Here is a 17,226-nt window from a genome sequence, read left to right as displayed (position 1 = left end):
GGATTCCAATCAGGTGTAAAAAGCCATTATGGATCCAGTGTCTGTCTTGCTTTCCCAAGACTACTCTAGTCACTTGCTAAGATATGGAAAGTAGAGATATATATTTCCTTACACTTGTCTTGTTATAATGCACTTCAGCTTTCAGTACTGAAGGAACTTAAGTGACTAGTGTTTTCTTTATCTTCATAAGATTACTGTAAGGATTCAATAAAATAGAGCATATAACATATTTGAAGCCCTAGTGTTCAACACACAGCAGGCTCTCAATTCATATTTGCTACTATTACTACCTTCATACTTTGCAAAACACAGTTATCCTTGTGATGGACCAAGAAGTATAATACTACAAACAGCCAGTCCTAAAGTTCTGTATTTGTTATAGTTTAGTAGAAAGAATGAAAAATTCTACATTTTTTGGTTTGTTTTACAAAATACACAAACCAAGTTGCCAGCTAACAAGATGGAGTTTAGAAAACCATCCAGTCCAGATCTGGCAAATCAGAAGTGGGAGAAGGAAGTGCATGTGTTGCATAATGCTGGATCCTTGCTATTCTCTGTGGGGAGAAACACACTGACATTCTCCTCTCCCCTGATCTGGATAGTTTACCATATATCATGGACATGCAAAACTTTTCAGTATTTAACACTATCTGATTTTAACTTTTATCAAGAAATTCCATAAAATAAAAACATACCTCAGAGAATAGCATTTTCCAAATATTATTAACTCCACAAGTTTATTCCACTCTTTTGTTTCCATATAGAGTAATCCTAAAACAGGGACAGTAGTCACAATAAATGTTCAGTTAAGAACATTTCTGCCACAGGTTATTCCTTAATTGTAATTCAAAATAGAAAACGAGGAGAATAAAATCTACCTTTCGTAACTGAGATGGAATTTCAACTAATTTTTCTGTTTTGACTGAATTGAAGAAAACAGCAGGAAGTAAAATATGTATTAGTAAGTTATGTGAGACTCCCAAAGCAATTTGTTACCATGAAAAAATACCTTTTATGGGGCTATACTTTGAATATTGTCATGAGTGATGCCTCCATTTTAGTTTAAGTTATATGACTTGAGGTTATTACATTGAAATATTCAAAATTCTCTTTGACACACATACACGCCTCTTTAAACACACAAACAAACCTCACAAGCTCAGAATGTCAGCTGTCATATCAAACACAGAGGGAAGACATTTTCCTTTCTCAAACCTGCATTTGGCTCCTTTGGGAGTAGAGAATGAAACTTCCTTAACACAAAAGGAGGTGTTTAAGATGTTTCTATTTGTATAACATTGTAAATTCTCTTTAGCATTTTTTCCCAGACTTACTTTTGAACATGAAATTATATATAGAACAAAGCTTCAGAGCCCCTATACCATTTTATACGTTTAAAACTTAGGTTATATCTCAGGACCTATTCACTAACAGTGTTTAAAAGTAAATCCATTATCGCAACAAGAGAAGAAAACTACAGACCAATACCTGATGAATATTGGTGCAAAATTCCTGAACAAAATACTAGCAAACTGAATTCAATGACACTTTGAAATGATTATACACCACGACTAAGTTGGATTCATACCTCGAATGTAAAGATGATTCAATATATGAAAATCAACCATTGTAAGACACCATATTAACAGAACGAATGACAAAACCCACATGATCATCTCAGTTGATGCAGAAAAAGCATTTGACAAAATTCAGGACCCTTTCATGATAAAAACACTCAACAAACTAAGAATAAAAGAAAAGTGCCTCAACATAATAAAAGCCCTATATGAAAAGCCCACAGTCAAAATCAGACTCAGTGGTGAAAGAGTGTTAAGTTTTTCCTCTAAAATCAGGAACAATGCAAGGATTGCTACTCTAGCCTCTCCTATTGAACTTAATGTTAGAACTCCTAGCCAGAGCAGTTAGATAAGGGAAAGAAATAAAAGACATCCAAATTGGAAAGGAAGATGTAAAACTGTCCCTGTTTGCAGATGATATGACCTTGTATGTAGAAAGCCCTAAAGATGCCATGCAAAAAAAACCTCCAAACTGTTAAAACTAATGAACAATTTAAGGAAAGTTTCAGAACACAAAATCAATTGTGTTTCAGTACATTAACAATGAACCATCTAAAAATGAAATTAAGGAAAGAATCCCACCTACAATAGCATCAAGAAGGATAAAACACCTAGGAATAAATTCAACCAAGGAGGTGAAAGACCTGTACACTGAAAGCTACAAAACATTGCTAAAAGAAATAAAAGAAGATACAAATAAATAGAAAGACATTCCATGTTCATGGATTAGAAGACTTAATATTGTTAAAATGTCTATCTACCCCAAATAATCTACAGATTCAATTCAATCCCTATCAAAATCTCAATGGCAATATTTGCAGAAATAGAAACAGATCTTAAGATGCATATAGAATCTCAAGGAACCCTAAATAACCAAAACAGTCTTGAAAACAAAGAACACAGATGGAGGCCTCACACTTCCTGATTTCAAAACATACTACAAGTGGGACTTCCCTGGTGGTCCAGTGGTTGAGACTTCACCTTCCAATGCAGTGGGTACGGGTTTGATGCCTGGTGGGGGAGCTAAGATCCCTCATGGGATGTGCCTCATGGCCAAAAAACCAAAACATGGGACAGAAACAATATTATAACAAATTCAATAAAGACTTTAAAAATGGTCCACGTCAAAAAAATCTTTAAAAAAACCCAAGAAAACATACTACAAGTAATAATAACCAGAGATAGACATATAGACCAATGGAACAGAGAGCCCAGAAATAAACTCTTCCGTATATGATTAGATGATCTTTGACAAGTGTGCCAAGACTACACAATGAGGAAAGGATAGTGTGTTCAACAAGTGGTGTTAGATATCCACTGCAAAAGAATGAAGTTGGGCCCCAAGAGGATAGCTACTGTCAAAAGAACAGAAAATAACAAACTTTTGGTGAGGATGTGAAGAAATTAAAACTCTTGTGCACTACGGGTTGGAATGTAAAATGGTGCAGCCATTATGGAAAACTGTATGGAGGGTTCCTCAAAAAATTAGAAACAGAATTACCATATGATCCAACAATCCCACTTCTGGGTATGTATTCAAAAGAATTCAAAGCAGGATCTCAAAGGAATATGTGCATACCAATGTAAACTGCAGTATCATTCACAATGGCAAGAGGTGGAAGCAACCCAGATGTCCACTGATGGGTGAATGGAAAAAGAAAACATGGCATATATATAAAGTGGGATATTATGCAGCTTTAAAAAAGAAGGAAACCCTGTGATATCTACAATATGGATGAACCCTGAGGACATTACACTAGATGAAATAAGCCGGTCACAAAAAGACAAAATACTGTATGATTCCACTCATATGAATTATTTTAAATAGTCAAAATCATAGAAAGAGAAAGTAGAGAGGTGGTTGCTAAGGACTGTAGGGAGAGAAAAGAGAGGATTAGATTTTAATGGGTAGAGTATCAGTTTTGCAAGATGAAAAAGTTTGAGAGATCTGTTGTACAACAATGTGAATATATTTCAACACTACTTAACTATACACTTAAAAATGGAAGATGGTAGATTTAATGTTAGGGCTTTTCATTATAATGAAGTAAATTAATTATAATACAGGCCAACTTTTATCACCCACATACAAATTAAGATCTTAAATTCTGCAACAAATAAAAAATGGCTGGCACAGATCTTTTTAAAAGTAAAATTGCTTTGTTCTAGGGCTGACTGAACTAAGTTGGTCAAATGTGAGAAGAAAATGTCTTCCACAAACAATTCTGGCAGTTTAAAGGAACAATCCCTTAAATAACAAACCGTGGCTTTAAAGGCCCAGAATTGGCAAGGGATGCCTTTCAAAGAGGCCCACAAACAACTATATAATTGAATTTGATGCTTCTTTTTCTAACAATATATGTTTGGAACACTCTGCTCTGAATATAAAATTCCATAGGAAATGGACTGCATGGTCATCACCATCCGTGAAGTTGGCACTGACCCCCATTTCTCCCATAGAATCATGTCAGATGGGATGTTAGTTTAACAAAATCACAATAGTTGATAGGAATTTGGGCTAGGATCCTCATTCATTAAGTTCTTAGGGAGTTGAGCGAAAGAAATAAGCAATCACAGTAACATGACGGTTATGTGAATTCTAGGTATACTAAATCCAAATAGCGCTCAACTTATAGGAAGAACTCTGTCCTGGGGGAATCAAGCGATCTGGACTCAGAGTCCAACTTCTTCACTTACTCACTAGAAGTGTTACCTTGTATGAGCTACATACATTCATTGTGTCTCAGTTTCTATGGCTTAAATTAAGGCTAATTATACATACTTCATATATGAAAACTATGAACACTAAATAAAATACTCTATGTGAAAGTATTCAGCCCAGAATCTGGGGAAGAGTCCAGCACAGACTGAGTCCTCAAATCCTTGTCTGAATCTCTGGAACCTCATCAAGTTTGCCATTAAATTTCATTCTCACCCTGCAGGGCTTTTGGGAGGTAAGGAATAGGCAAATCTCTTTAAGACTCTTGGGCATAACAGGTACTTTTTTAAAATTTATATCTTTTTTTATTTAAAAAAATAATTTTTTCTAATTATTTCTAAACTATTATTGTTTACCATTTCCATTATATTTTCAATCAGTATTATTGGAATTAATAGTGTTAGAAATTCAGAGACCAAATATTACACTTGGGCTAAATTAAAACCTGATGCAGGCAAGCATATTATGAAACACAAACTCCCCACATGGAAACTAGCATCATCTCAGAGACATTATTAGTCACAGCAATGAGGAACTAAAAGTTTGATCTCCTAAAATATGAAGAAAATGCCTTCATAGGACATGTGCTTTTATGCAAAGTTTCTTTGGTGGCCAAATTCATGTACATATGTACATATGTACACCATGTACATAATGTTCAGAAAAATCAGTCTTTTAGCTCTGTCAGTCCCCAAAAATCCAGGGCTAATGCCACATTCAGATTTGCATGTCTTCTTTTGGGAATGGCTTGAATAATGGAGAAATGGGATTTTTGTTCCAGTAAGCTTTCCTCTGGTTATAAACAATGATTGTCTCAATACAAATTCTCCCTGTAGCCACCCTCCTGATGTGGGTGGGGGCTTGCATGGGGGGCTAAGGTACAGCCAGACTTCCCTTGATGGATTGACCCCCCAAAGGGAATCCCCCCGGGTCTGAAGGCCACCTTGACTTCTACTGCAGGTACAAGTGGCTGATTGTTAGACTCACAAGGTTGTTAAGCTTTTTGAAACAGGAATTTAGCATAGAGTTAAGAGTGTGGCTTCTGGAGAGACATACCTGGTTTCAAATTCAGCTCTGTGAACTTGGGCAAGTTATTGAAGCTTTCTATTTCCCTTGTTTTAGAAAATGGATATAATGAAACCTTCTTTGCCAAGGGTGGTTAAGAGAAGTAGAATGAGATGTTAAACACAGAGCTTTTGGTCGAGGGCCTGGCACATAGCAAGTACTCAACAGATGTTAGCTATTATTGTTTACAGTTTTGATGTCTCATATTGAATCTGAGTCTCTTTATGGGCACTGAGGATGACAGGGTAGTGGAAATCAGTAGAGGGTGCCCTTTGTGGTATTAGCAACTGCAAGTCCTGAAAAGGGCCTGGCCAGAGACCTAACAATGTAGATGACTAGTGTAGGTGGAGACCTTCTAACAGTGTAGATGACTAGTGTAGGTAGAGCCAGAGAGAGAGAGAGAGATTACAGAGATTTCTTTATGGAGGGTATATTTTATTTCCCTTGAGCAGGAAAGAAGGTCTTGCAAATGCATTCTGAATGCTGAATCTGCATGGACTTTTTTTTTTTTTTTTTTTTTGCCGTACGCGGGCCTCTCACTGTTGTGGCCTCTCCCGTTGCGGAGCACAGGCTCCGGACGCGCAGGCTCAGCGGCCATGGCTCACGGGCCCAGCCGCTCTGCGGCATGTGGGATCTTCCCGGACCAGGGCACGAACCCGTGTCCCCTGCGTCGGCAGGCGGACTCTCAACCACTGTGCCACCAGGGAAGCCTGCATGGACTATTTTTAAAGACACTAGTTTCTTGGACTTTTGTTTGGCCCCTGACCCTTTCTTTTAGATTTTTTTCTCCATTTTCCAAAATTAAGTTCCTTGTTCACACATTATCCAAAGTGAAGCACCCTGTAGTGTGTGTTAGTGACCACAGATGGAGGGTGCGTATGGGAGGAGAAGCTATAGTCATCTCCATAATGCATGAAGAAAACAGTGAAGTGCATCCCCTCGCAAGGACATAACGGAGCTTGCTGAGGCTCTTTTGCATAAGGAACTGTTCCTGAGAGCCCACATTATTCATCAGCAAACAGTGCAGCAGTGTGTGAGTGGGCCGAGCAACAGGATGAGGACGCCAGGGAAAGGATTCTTACTTTTGGCTTCACCACAAACTTTCTAGGTGACCGTGAGCAAGTCCAGTGACTTTGTGTCCTATTTTATTTGTCTTACAGTAAGTGGGTTGAGAGGAGGGACAGTCACAGCTTCCTAGACCAACATGAACCTCGGGAAGTCATCTTAGCCCATTCTCCCATGTCATGAAAACTATACTTCGAACCATTCAGAGAGGTAATCCTTCCTCCTGCCTTCCCTTCTTCTTCTTACCTCCTTCTCTTCTTTTCCCCCTTTCTTTCCTTTGTTTCCCTTTTTTGGTTCTTAAATTGTTGTAGAGGCATGGTGTTTGATCTCGAACTGCAGTGCCTTCAGGAGCCAGGTAGGTCAAGTCAGCTGAGTAGAACACAGAAGGAAGTAGTGGTCGTGTAAAAAGCTGGAGAGTGCATGCACTCCAAGAGGCATCCATGGATGTTTATAACTGTACAAGCTAAAAAAAAAAATCTACTTTTTGAGGCTTTTTATGGCATGTGGCCAGTCTGACACATCTGAATTATTTAAATATCACCATAAATAACCATTATCACCAATAATGCTGAGCTAATGGGAGGATCTGATAATTAGATATCAATTTTCAAATATTATTGGCAAATACTCCATATGTGAAAACCTATAATTAGAAACAGTATATTACGGTGTGACTCTTTGCTCTGAAGAAAACCTGTTTAGTGCTTTTTAAAAAACCATTACATTTACAAAAATTCATCTTACACTCCTTTTCTTTTGGAAGACCTACTTTTAAAGGCAGGCAGAACCTTAGAGATACCCTAGGTGATCCAGGATGACCCAGTTAATTGGCAGAGGAACAAAATAAAACACAAATGTCTTGATCCCCGATTCAGCATTTCCTGCTCTGACCATTTTAAAATTCTGTGTTGGTTTTTCTGGTTCCCAGAGAAAAATTTGGTTGTCCTTTCCCTAATTTCATTTTCTTCTTGTATTTGTTATTCTTAATTAACAAAGACTCAAAAATTCTCTGGCACACTTAGGCGGTACAAATGCACTAGTGTGTAAAGCAGAGGATGGACACAAGTGATCCTTTGATTCCCCCTCATTTTCCTTCCTCTTTTGGGCTGGGGCAAATCCATCACACCGCAGGTGCAGCATCAGCCAACACCTCTGGGAAAAGCTCAAAGGCGCAGCTGGCCTCCAAGCTGAGGGTATAAGCTGGAGCCACAATTCATCAGGCTCCTGAGAGGAGCTGGGCATGGCAGCACATTAGCCATTGTAGGAGGGTTGGCCAGGAATGGTAAACAGGGCAGGCTAGGACTGCATGAACTGAAGAAGTACAAAAGAAAATTTTAAAAAGGCAAAAGAAACACGAGAGCCAAAAGCCCAGAGCCACCTGGCGTGAATCCAAATCCAAGTAGCTGGCTTGGCATGATCAGGAAGGTGCTTGTGGAAGAGCCCTGGGGAAGAACATCAACTTCAGATTCTGATTTGGCTTCAACTGATCAAAGGCTAGCAGGCTAGCCTCCCTTTGAAATGAGGAACACAAACTGTGAAAATTGGATAAGGCCTTAGAGATCACCTGGTACATCTAAAAAAACCTCTCATTTCACAGAGGACACCTCAGAGAGGTGAGATCACATATTTGGAGGCCAAGCTGGACTGCATTCCTACTCTCCAAAAACAGGGTCCTTTACAGAACCCTACACTGCTTCACTTGGTCTGGGATTAGTTGAAATTCATATTCTGGCAGGGTCTAAATGGGCAGGGTCCAAAACTCTCTGAAGGATGTTGGCCTCTAGCACTCCATTAATCGGTTACCATTTATTAGACGCATAGGAAAACATTCAATTTAGGAAGAGTGCTGTGGCTTGTTTAGTAACCTCTGTCTTGACCTTTGCTTAGGTAGATCAGAGATAGGGTGGACAGCTCAATCAATCATGCTGATGGCCAACTTATTACAAAAAGTTAAGTCAGGTCATCTAAACAATGTTCATTAATTTTTTAAAACATGGCAGTGAATTGATTATAATGGTTGATTTGTTCTATAACTTTAATTTGTAAAATGCGTAAATTGAACTTCCTTTAATTTGATGGATTGTGTGTTGCAAACTCTATAAGGGCATAGATATTCAAATGTGAGAAGTGTAAAGTGGATTTCAAACATGAGTAGGAGTTGGAAAGTGAGCATTAAAGACAGGAGACGCCTCATGAATAATAACAATATGAATTAGCTAACTTTATTAATAGACTTACTTTAATAGAAGACTTACTATGTACTAACCACTATAGTGAGTGACTTACATGTATATGGTATAAAGTGTGATCGTCCCTATTTTTCAAAGAGAGGTGAAGTCGCTTGTCCAAGATCTCAAATGAGACTGAGTCAAGGATATAAGGCTCATGCCCTAATACTCTCTAGTTCTGAATCTTATCTGGTTTGGAGGTAGTTCAAAAATCAGAGTGGTGCAGAGATTGGAGTATTAGATGAAGAGTTAGGTGACCCGAGTCCTTAGCTCTGGTTTTTCCTCCGACTCAGATCATGCTGGCCATCTTTCCTGCCTGTAAGTGGTGGGTTGGGCAAGTCTAGGTGATGTCTTAGGACTCTTTTTCTGAGTTTCAACTCTTAATAGCACCCGTGTAAGCAGCACTTCTTACACCTGCGAAAAACACTTGATCCTGGCTTTTTAAGAGAAACTGTGTTTAGCAATTTTTTTAAAAAAGAAATGGTCTAAAGAGGCAGACAGAGCTAGGGCCATATCCTGGAACTACGTACGTCACCTTGGACAGATTAGTCTAACTCTCTGGGCCTTGGTTTCCTCACCTGTTGGAAGGGGATCAACATTTATCTGCCTCACATGGGTGTTGTGAAGATTAAATGAGACAGCATGTCTTGAGCAGTGCCTGGTACATAGTAGAATCTCAATAATCATACATTTCCTTTGGAGTTCTCAACTTAGAAAATTAGAGTCAGGTGCTGAAAACCGACTTAATATCTACTCTTCCAACAAGGAAATTAATACATTTCCTGAAAATTATCTGGAACAGCTTTTCTTTTCTTTCTTCTTTTCTTCTTTTGCTTCTCTCTCTCTCTCCCTCTTCCTCTCCCTCTCCCTCCCTCTCTCTCTCACTCACTCTCGCTCTCAAGCCCAACCCTTATTTAGTGCTTTATTTTTCCCTCATAACATCCTTGGGAGGTAGGAACTATGATTGTCCCTTTTCACACTGAAGAAACCAAGGCATAGAGATATTAAGTAACCTGCTCAAGACATACAGCTAGAAAGTGATGGAGAAGGACTTAAACTAAGACAGCCTGGCTCCAAAGCCCATGCCCTAAACACCACCTCCCACATGTCACATGATCATCCCAAAGAACCCTTGCTTTTGAATCAGAGGAGTGGGACTGTCCATGAAGTATCAAAAGTATAGATCGGCTGGCTGGGAGCATTTATAGCTCTTAAAGGCAATACAGATTCCTCCCAAATGACTGGAGCTCCAGAGATCAGAGTGAAGATCTAGGGATGGATCATCTCTATGCCAAAAATCTTGTGTACCACTGAGACATCTTCTATCCCTCAGTTAAGGACAGAATAGATTTCTAGAATATTAGAAAGATTTTAGAACACAGGCACAAGAGTAGTTCTGCAGTTTGGTTGCAACGAATCTTTACAGAAGAATCTGGTAGGTACCACGATTTTTTTAAAAATTAATTTACTTTTTAAATTTTATTTATTTATTAATTTATTTTTGGCTGTGTTGGGTCTTTGTTGCTGTGTGCGGGCTTTTCTCTGGTTGCGGCAGGTGGGGGCTACTCTTCACTGCGGTGCACGGGCTTCTCATTGCAGTGGCTTCTCTTGTTGCGGAGCATAGGCTCTAGGTGCATGGGCTTCAGTAGTTGTGGCATGTGGGCTCAGTAGTTATGGCTTGCAGGCTCTAGAGCGCAGGCTCAGGAGTTGTGGAGCACGGGCTTAGTTGTTCTGTGGCATGTCGGATCTTCCTGGACCAGGGCTCGAACCCATGTCCCCTGCATTGGCAGGCGGATTCTTAACGACTACACCACCAGGGAAGCCCAGTACCACGATTTTTATTTTGTTTTATTTTAACATGAAATACAGGTATATAAGCAGGTGTCCTTCTCCCTCAGACCAAACAATGGGCAGGACTCAGAAAAGGCTCAACCTGCAAACTCCCCAATTATCACATTACCACCTTCAAAGTTCAATTCTCCCTTTTCCCCAGCTCATTTCCAAAATGCATTTTCAAAGGCAATGTCATTTTTGGAATTAAGACTGTGTCACGCATTTATTTTAATGAGACAATGCTAATTAAATCTTTACATGCTGGTTACTTAGAGTTTCAATTTTGCAGTTTAATGGTAAAACCCTTTAAGGAATTCTCCTTTGCAAGCACTATGCTAAAAGGGTGCATACACCTCTCTACCTTTAGAGAGGTTGAATGACAACCCAAGCATTTCCATTTCCAAATGAGTTAAATCCTTCGCCAAACAAAGAAACAAAAAATAAAGCAAGGGATGGGCATTTACCAACACATTTATGTATCGTTCTTAAATACTCTGGCTGCAAAGATGTAAACAAAAAGCAAAGGGAGTTAAATTGTTAGCCCAAGAAAGATAGGAAGCATCTCTTCCAAATAATGAGGTATTTTCTAGCCTTGTAGACACTTCCCATTTTTACATCTAATGTTTGTTGTGGAGTCGTTTTGGCTGAGTAGTAGTCATAATAATAGCAGTCAGTACTTGCTAACAGCAGTTAGCTCTTACAGTGCCACAGGCACTGCACTAAGCACTTTACATAAATTATTGCATTTAATGCTCACAACCCTATGAGGTAGGAAACATTAATTTTTCTATTTTTATGGATGATGAAATGGAGACTCAGAAAAATGAAATAAGCTGGCCAAGATCTTGGAGCCAGTAGAGTGGTGGAGAGTCTGTGAATCCAGGCACCTGAGGCCAGAGGCCAAATGATGCTCCTCTTCTATCCCAGTCTGTCTGGGCAGGGGGAGTCCTTGCCAAGATTTTAATCTGCCAGGACTAAATTGAGTTTCATGCGGTAGAGACCCTGTTTCCGTCTTGTTCACAATGACACTGCCCTGGCATCTACATAGTGGGCACTCAATAAATAAATAAAATAATTGAATCAATTAAAATGTGCTTTCCAGGTGCCCAAATATGACAATGATATTAAGCTTGCAAATGTTCAGTCCTACTGGGTCTCTTGTACATTTGGGCTGATATAAACCCTGTGCTTTTAAATGTCACACTTTTATTTAAAATAAAGAAGAAGAAGAAAAAGCTTCCAGTTTAGCACATATCTGCTCCCCATCCATCCTCATGCTTGTGATTTATGAAAATCCTGCTCTCTGATTTTTTTTCCAGACTCTGATGAAATCAGGATTCAGACTAAATGCAAAAGAGATCTAATAAACTGATGCCTACTTTAATTAGATTCATAAAATCAAACAAATACTCATTGGGTGTTTACTGTGTCACAGAGCCAGAAAGACCAGACCCTGCCCTTAAAGAATTTATAATCCTGTGGAGAGAGAAGACAAATACACAAGTGACTCTGTAAAATAAGATACATGTCAAAAGGAAGGAGTGAGTAGATATGTGGATCCTTGGGAAGGAGAGATCAGAGTTGCCAGCATGTGACAGCTCCATCAGCGCTCTCCAGTCCAACCCTCTGATGACAGAAGTGTTCTGTACTGGCGCTTCCCAACAGGGGATTGAGTAAGCTACTGAGTACTGGAAATGTAGCCGGTATGAATGAGAAATGGAATTTAAAATTTTTATTTCAACTACATGTAAACAGCCAGATGTGGCCAGCAGCTACCATATTGGGCAGCGGAGCCCTAGATCTACAAACTTAGCTGTTTATTACCCAGGGATCTTTTTAAGAATGCAGATTCTCATTCCTTATGGAGATTTTGATGAGGTTGGTCTGGGATAGGGTTTGGGTGTATAAAGCTCCACATGGGGCTCTAAAGCAGACCAAGTTTAATACTCCAGCCTCAGGCTATCCTAGCTGGGCTCTGCCCTATCACCACGCACAGGCTCAGAGGGTCTGGCAGCCACGTTGGCCTGGGCCTGATAAAGGCAAAGATGTCGCTTGACTTGGCTTTGCTCTAAGCCACTCTGTTTCCTTCCTACATCTACTCAACCAGATGTTTTTAGAGGTGACCCAAACTCTAAGCTAATATATAACTGAGGTCCAAGGTTGTGTTTTATTTCTCTTGGTAGGCACTGTGCCACAGTGCCTGGCCTATGAGTGGTATATAAATGTTGGCTGAAACAACCAAGATATGTCACAAAACACATTTTCAAGAGTCTTCCACTCATGGGGCCTGCCACCCCAGAGAACAAAGTCCACCTGAAACAGGTGTATGGATGATGGTGTGCAAAAGGCAAACATAGGAAAGCCAATGCACTCTTTAAAAGATTCATAATTTGACTCCAGAAGGAAAGTCATAAAGAAAGAATTCTTTTGTCCAGATCTCAGGATAAGGCAAACAAGTCTGGACTCTTGCCTTCAAGCCAAGTATCAGAGTGCACCATTGTTCTCCTTACCTTCTTTGAAAATAGTTGTCAGAAACCATCCTGCATAAAAACTAACCTAAACAAAAAATGTCTGTCCCTGCCATGATTCTTTGTCTATTTCCTAAAGACAAGGCTGAGTGTAGGAAACTTTTTAGAAATTATGAATTTTTGATGGTGTTTGCTACACAGTGCCTGGTAGAGTGCTGAGTGTTTAGGGGGCACTCAGAATCCGTTGTGGAATGAATAGGCCTTTAGGTGCTAATGCCCCTGTTTTGTTTTAAGCATTTTAGTTGGCTCCCATCAAAAACATTTGTCATTTTGGGATCATAACCTTGGGCAAGATAATAGTAGAAGACATGAGATAAAAGTAATGCTAAAAACCAGCAAGGCAAATTCATATTATGGTAGGAAAGATGGAAATCGTTTTTGAGAACTCAGGAAATGATCTCTATATTTCCTGCTAGAAGAAAGGGGATGGGAAAACATGCCAACTGATAAGGCAGCTCTTGAGAAGATGAGAGTAAACTCAGGATTTTGAGCCAACAGACTCCAGCTCTGCATGCATGAGAGTCACTTTTCTAGACTCCAGGTCCTCCTTTGAGAGCAGTGTGAGCATCCTTTCTTCATGGGGTCGTTTAAAAGGCTCAAATAAATTGTACTCCCTCAAAAAGATATGTTGAAGTCCTAACCCCTGGGACCTCAGAAAGTGACCTTTTTTGGAAATAGGGTTGTTGCAGATGTAATTAGTTAAGATGGGGTCATACTGGCGCAGGGTGGGCCCCTAATCCAATATAACTGGTGTCCTTATAAGAGGGAAGATGATGTGAATACAGGGACACACAGGGAGAATGCCCTGTGTCAATGAAGGCAGAGACTGGAGTTATACAGCTACACCAGTACACAAGGAACACCAGTTTGCCAGCAAACCCCCAGATGCTAGGAAGGGGCAAGGAAGGGACCCTCTGCAGGTTTCAGAGGAAGCATGACCCTGCTGATATCCTGATACCTTGATTTCAGACTTCTAGCCACCCAAACTGTGAAACAATAAATTTCTGTTGTTTACGTCACCCAGTTTTTGGTACTTTATTATGGCAGTCCTGAAAATAATACAGTGCTATATGTGTATTAACTACTTTCCTAATTATTTTTACATGAATGCTTATTTTATTTAATATTTAAGGTGCTCACTCTGCTCACCACCTTTCTCCCCACTGCATACCTACAACACATACACTGATTATGAAAAGAGGTTGTTTTCTACCATTGCCTATACATCCTGTGGATAGGGAGATACCCATTCTTAATTTTAAATGTCGTGGTAAACTTGACAGTCTTTAGAGCTTCTTCTCTAGGACTTAGCAAGCAAGACTAATACTTACTCATGAGCTATTTCAGCTCCATGCCAAAATCATTTTTCCTCCACTGTTTTGAAAGCCATGTGCCAGTTACAGTTTGCAGACTTCTTGAACCTACAGTCTTTCAAATCCCTTTTAAACCTCAGATTCTAAGACAGGCAAAGGAAGCTGGACCAGGAAAAAAATTTTTCTTTCTGTTTACATTACTTGCAGGATCAAGAAATTTTTTTTCTTTCTTTCTTCGTAAGAAATGAGCTATTTTTGCATAACTGGAATCATAATGTAGCAATTTAACATTATTGAATTGAGAAACCGACAGAAGGCTAAACAGAACAAAACATGAACCAACAACTGGGCTATTTTTATTGCTCCTTTTTAGTACCAGCAAGCGCAGTGATATAAAAACTACCATGAAATTAATTAATTTTAGTCTTTTTACAAATTATTTTAACTCTCCTCCCATAATATGTCTATATAAAATAATTGCTCTGTAATTACCGACATGATTAAATGTTAAATAAATGCGAGATCTTTAGTTGGGCAGCCTTAACATGCCTAGAAGGCTGAGTTTCACTACTTCTTTTTAAGAACTTCACAGTATATTGCTTAGTATTTTCACTGCACACATGGATTTCACCATGCCATGTTAATAAATGTTCCATAAGGAGCCAGTTGCTACAATGCCTCTTGATTATACATTCAAAACTACAGATAGACCAGTGGAAAAAATAGACTCATCATGGTTGGTACGGAAAGTGCCAATATGTAGGCTGCTAATACAAACGCTGTAGATTTTTGGATGCCAACTAAGTCAAGCAACTCCATTAGATTGTATTAGATTTTCTTTTGCTCCCAGACTGAACGAGAGTTTAGTTTGTAATAGTGAAAATAACTTCTCATCTAAAAAATGGCAAACATTTTTACATCCATTTCAGAATATTTATTGCGTTTTTCTTTGCTCAAAGAGAGTTCTGTACTATCTTTTGTTATATTTTTTTATATCCAGTAGTAATCTTTATTACCTAACTGACATTTTCACAAAATTTTTATTGAAAAAATGAAAGCATCCAATGTCCTTCAGAGGGGAGCCTATACTTTTAGATCTCATCTAGCGATATTTCTCTAAAGAATCTGACTGCTTAGAATTTGCCAAATAGGAGACTAAGTGCTGTTTAAACCTCAGACTGAGAAAATGTCAAGAACATATCCCTTCCACATTGAAATGCTCCTTTAAAATTTGGAGACCGACATATAGAAGTATACATATCTTTAGTGTAAAAAGTTCCTGCTACTCAAGGTTAAAGACTGCAGTGTTTCAGGGAGTGACAGTATTTGCCCTTCAGTTTGATAGACCTTAAGCACATTGTATTTCTACAGAATGCCATCTTTTTTAAAGAAGCAAAATAAAGCCATCTGTCCCTGAACTCTTAAAATAAACTTGGTTTCAGTTCTTTTTCTAAACTATTTTTATATGACTTTGTTCTAATAAGGACTCAAAGAACCTGATTTTCTTCATCATTGGGAGAGGATAAATATAGCAAAAAGTGTGCCTGCCTGTTCAAACCTTCCCTTTGAAGGCTTGGGGGCTGCAGTGGCTCTGTAAGGAAGCGTGCTAAGATAGCCAAAGGCCAGGGGTGTGGAGCAGGATATAGAGCAAGAGGAACAGCACCGTGGGAAGTGCTTTGCCTATATTCTCACAGCACGAGATGGTGGCAGATGTGATTATTTTCATTTTATAAATGACCTTAAGGCTCAGTGATCAAGTGACTTACCAGAATTCCCACAGCTAATTGGTAAAAGAGCTGATATTCAACCCAAGTATGTTACAGTCTGAGTGAGAACCCTTTCTGTGAACCCACTTGCCTCAGTGATCTTTTTTTTAAAAAATAAATTTATTTACTTATTTATTTATGGCTGTCTTCGTTGCCGTGCGCGGGCTTTCTCTAGTTGCTGCGAGCGGGGGCTACTCTGTTGCGGTGCGCGGGTTTCTCACTGCGGTGGCTTCTCTTGTTGCAGAGCACGGGCTCTAGGCATGCGGGCTTCAGTAGTTGTGGCACGTGGGCTCAGTAGTTGTGGTGCACGGGCTTAGTTGCTCCGCGGCATGTGGGATCTTCCCAGACCAGGGCTCAAACCCGTGTCCCCTAAATTGGCAGGCAGATTCTTAACCACTGCGCCACCAGGGAAGCCCCGCCTCAGTGATGTTATGGGACCTCCAGTAAGTAGCACGAATACACTGCAGCTGTTCTCCCAGGTACACAGAATAAAACTAACTTGTAAAGTAAAACCTTGGTTAATCAGAAGATTAGGCTCAGGGAATTTGCAAATTTAAAGGTTTCCTAGAAAGCTTTTAGCTTCAATCTCTAATACCCACTTTCTTGCCTTTGATAATGGTAGTTAAATTTTTGTTTTTTTAAAAGACATTTTTTCTTCAAGGTCTTGATAATGAACTCATATTGGAAATTTTTTAAAAATCTAAAGCCTTGGTTATTAAACTTATTTTCTTCCAATTTCCCATTTTCTCCTAAAAGTAGACTCTAGAGTAAAAGAATTCCAGTTAATTAGGATTTTAGTAATCTGGTTTTTAAATTGGTTTAGTAAATTAAAATCAGGTGAAAGCTACCTCCCTGAATTTGAAATAGTTTCTTATTATAGATTCTCTTTGATGCCAATGTGTTCACCTATGTTAGTATGCATTCAAAACTAATGGTCCAATACTCAAAGTACTTCAGCTCATGGATGACCTGGATGCCATAAATCCACCAGAGCACATTAGTGGGATGGTTCTTAATTACACAGTTTAGGCTTTGTGTAATCAATGATGCAAAGGAACAGCTGAGAACATTAACATGCCAGCAGGCATTGTAAATCATAACACATTCTATACTCTCTTCAATTCATGTGTCT

At 39.2% G+C, this 17,226-nt stretch overlaps 2 protein-coding genes across 6 annotated transcripts in view; one reads left to right on the top strand and one right to left on the bottom strand.

The window, feature by feature from the left end:
* The window catches only part of CRBN (cereblon), a 959,169-nt gene that overhangs the window by 354,647 nt on the left and 587,296 nt on the right, over positions 1 to 17,226 (top strand). For 3 of the 5 annotated variants that reach the window (XM_060022929.1, XM_060022932.1, XM_060022933.1), the window contains one exon: positions 6,522 to 6,636. The exons of the other annotated variants lie outside the window; for them this stretch is intronic. The gene's annotated coding sequence lies outside the window, so the exon portion shown is untranslated. The remainder of the gene's footprint in view (positions 1 to 6,521; positions 6,637 to 17,226) is intronic. 5 annotated transcript variants of the gene reach the window in all.
* Positions 1 to 17,226, bottom strand: part of LRRN1 (leucine rich repeat neuronal 1) — a 37,157-nt gene that overhangs the window by 4,540 nt on the left and 15,391 nt on the right. The window lies entirely within an intron of this gene.

Source organism: Delphinus delphis, chromosome 10 (genome assembly GCF_949987515.2).
Source record: "Delphinus delphis chromosome 10, mDelDel1.2, whole genome shotgun sequence".
In the NCBI taxonomy this organism is placed as follows: Eukaryota; Metazoa; Chordata; class Mammalia; order Artiodactyla; family Delphinidae; genus Delphinus; species Delphinus delphis.
Note: the sequence above shows the minus strand (reverse complement) of the source record. Positions and strands in the feature narration are given on the sequence as shown.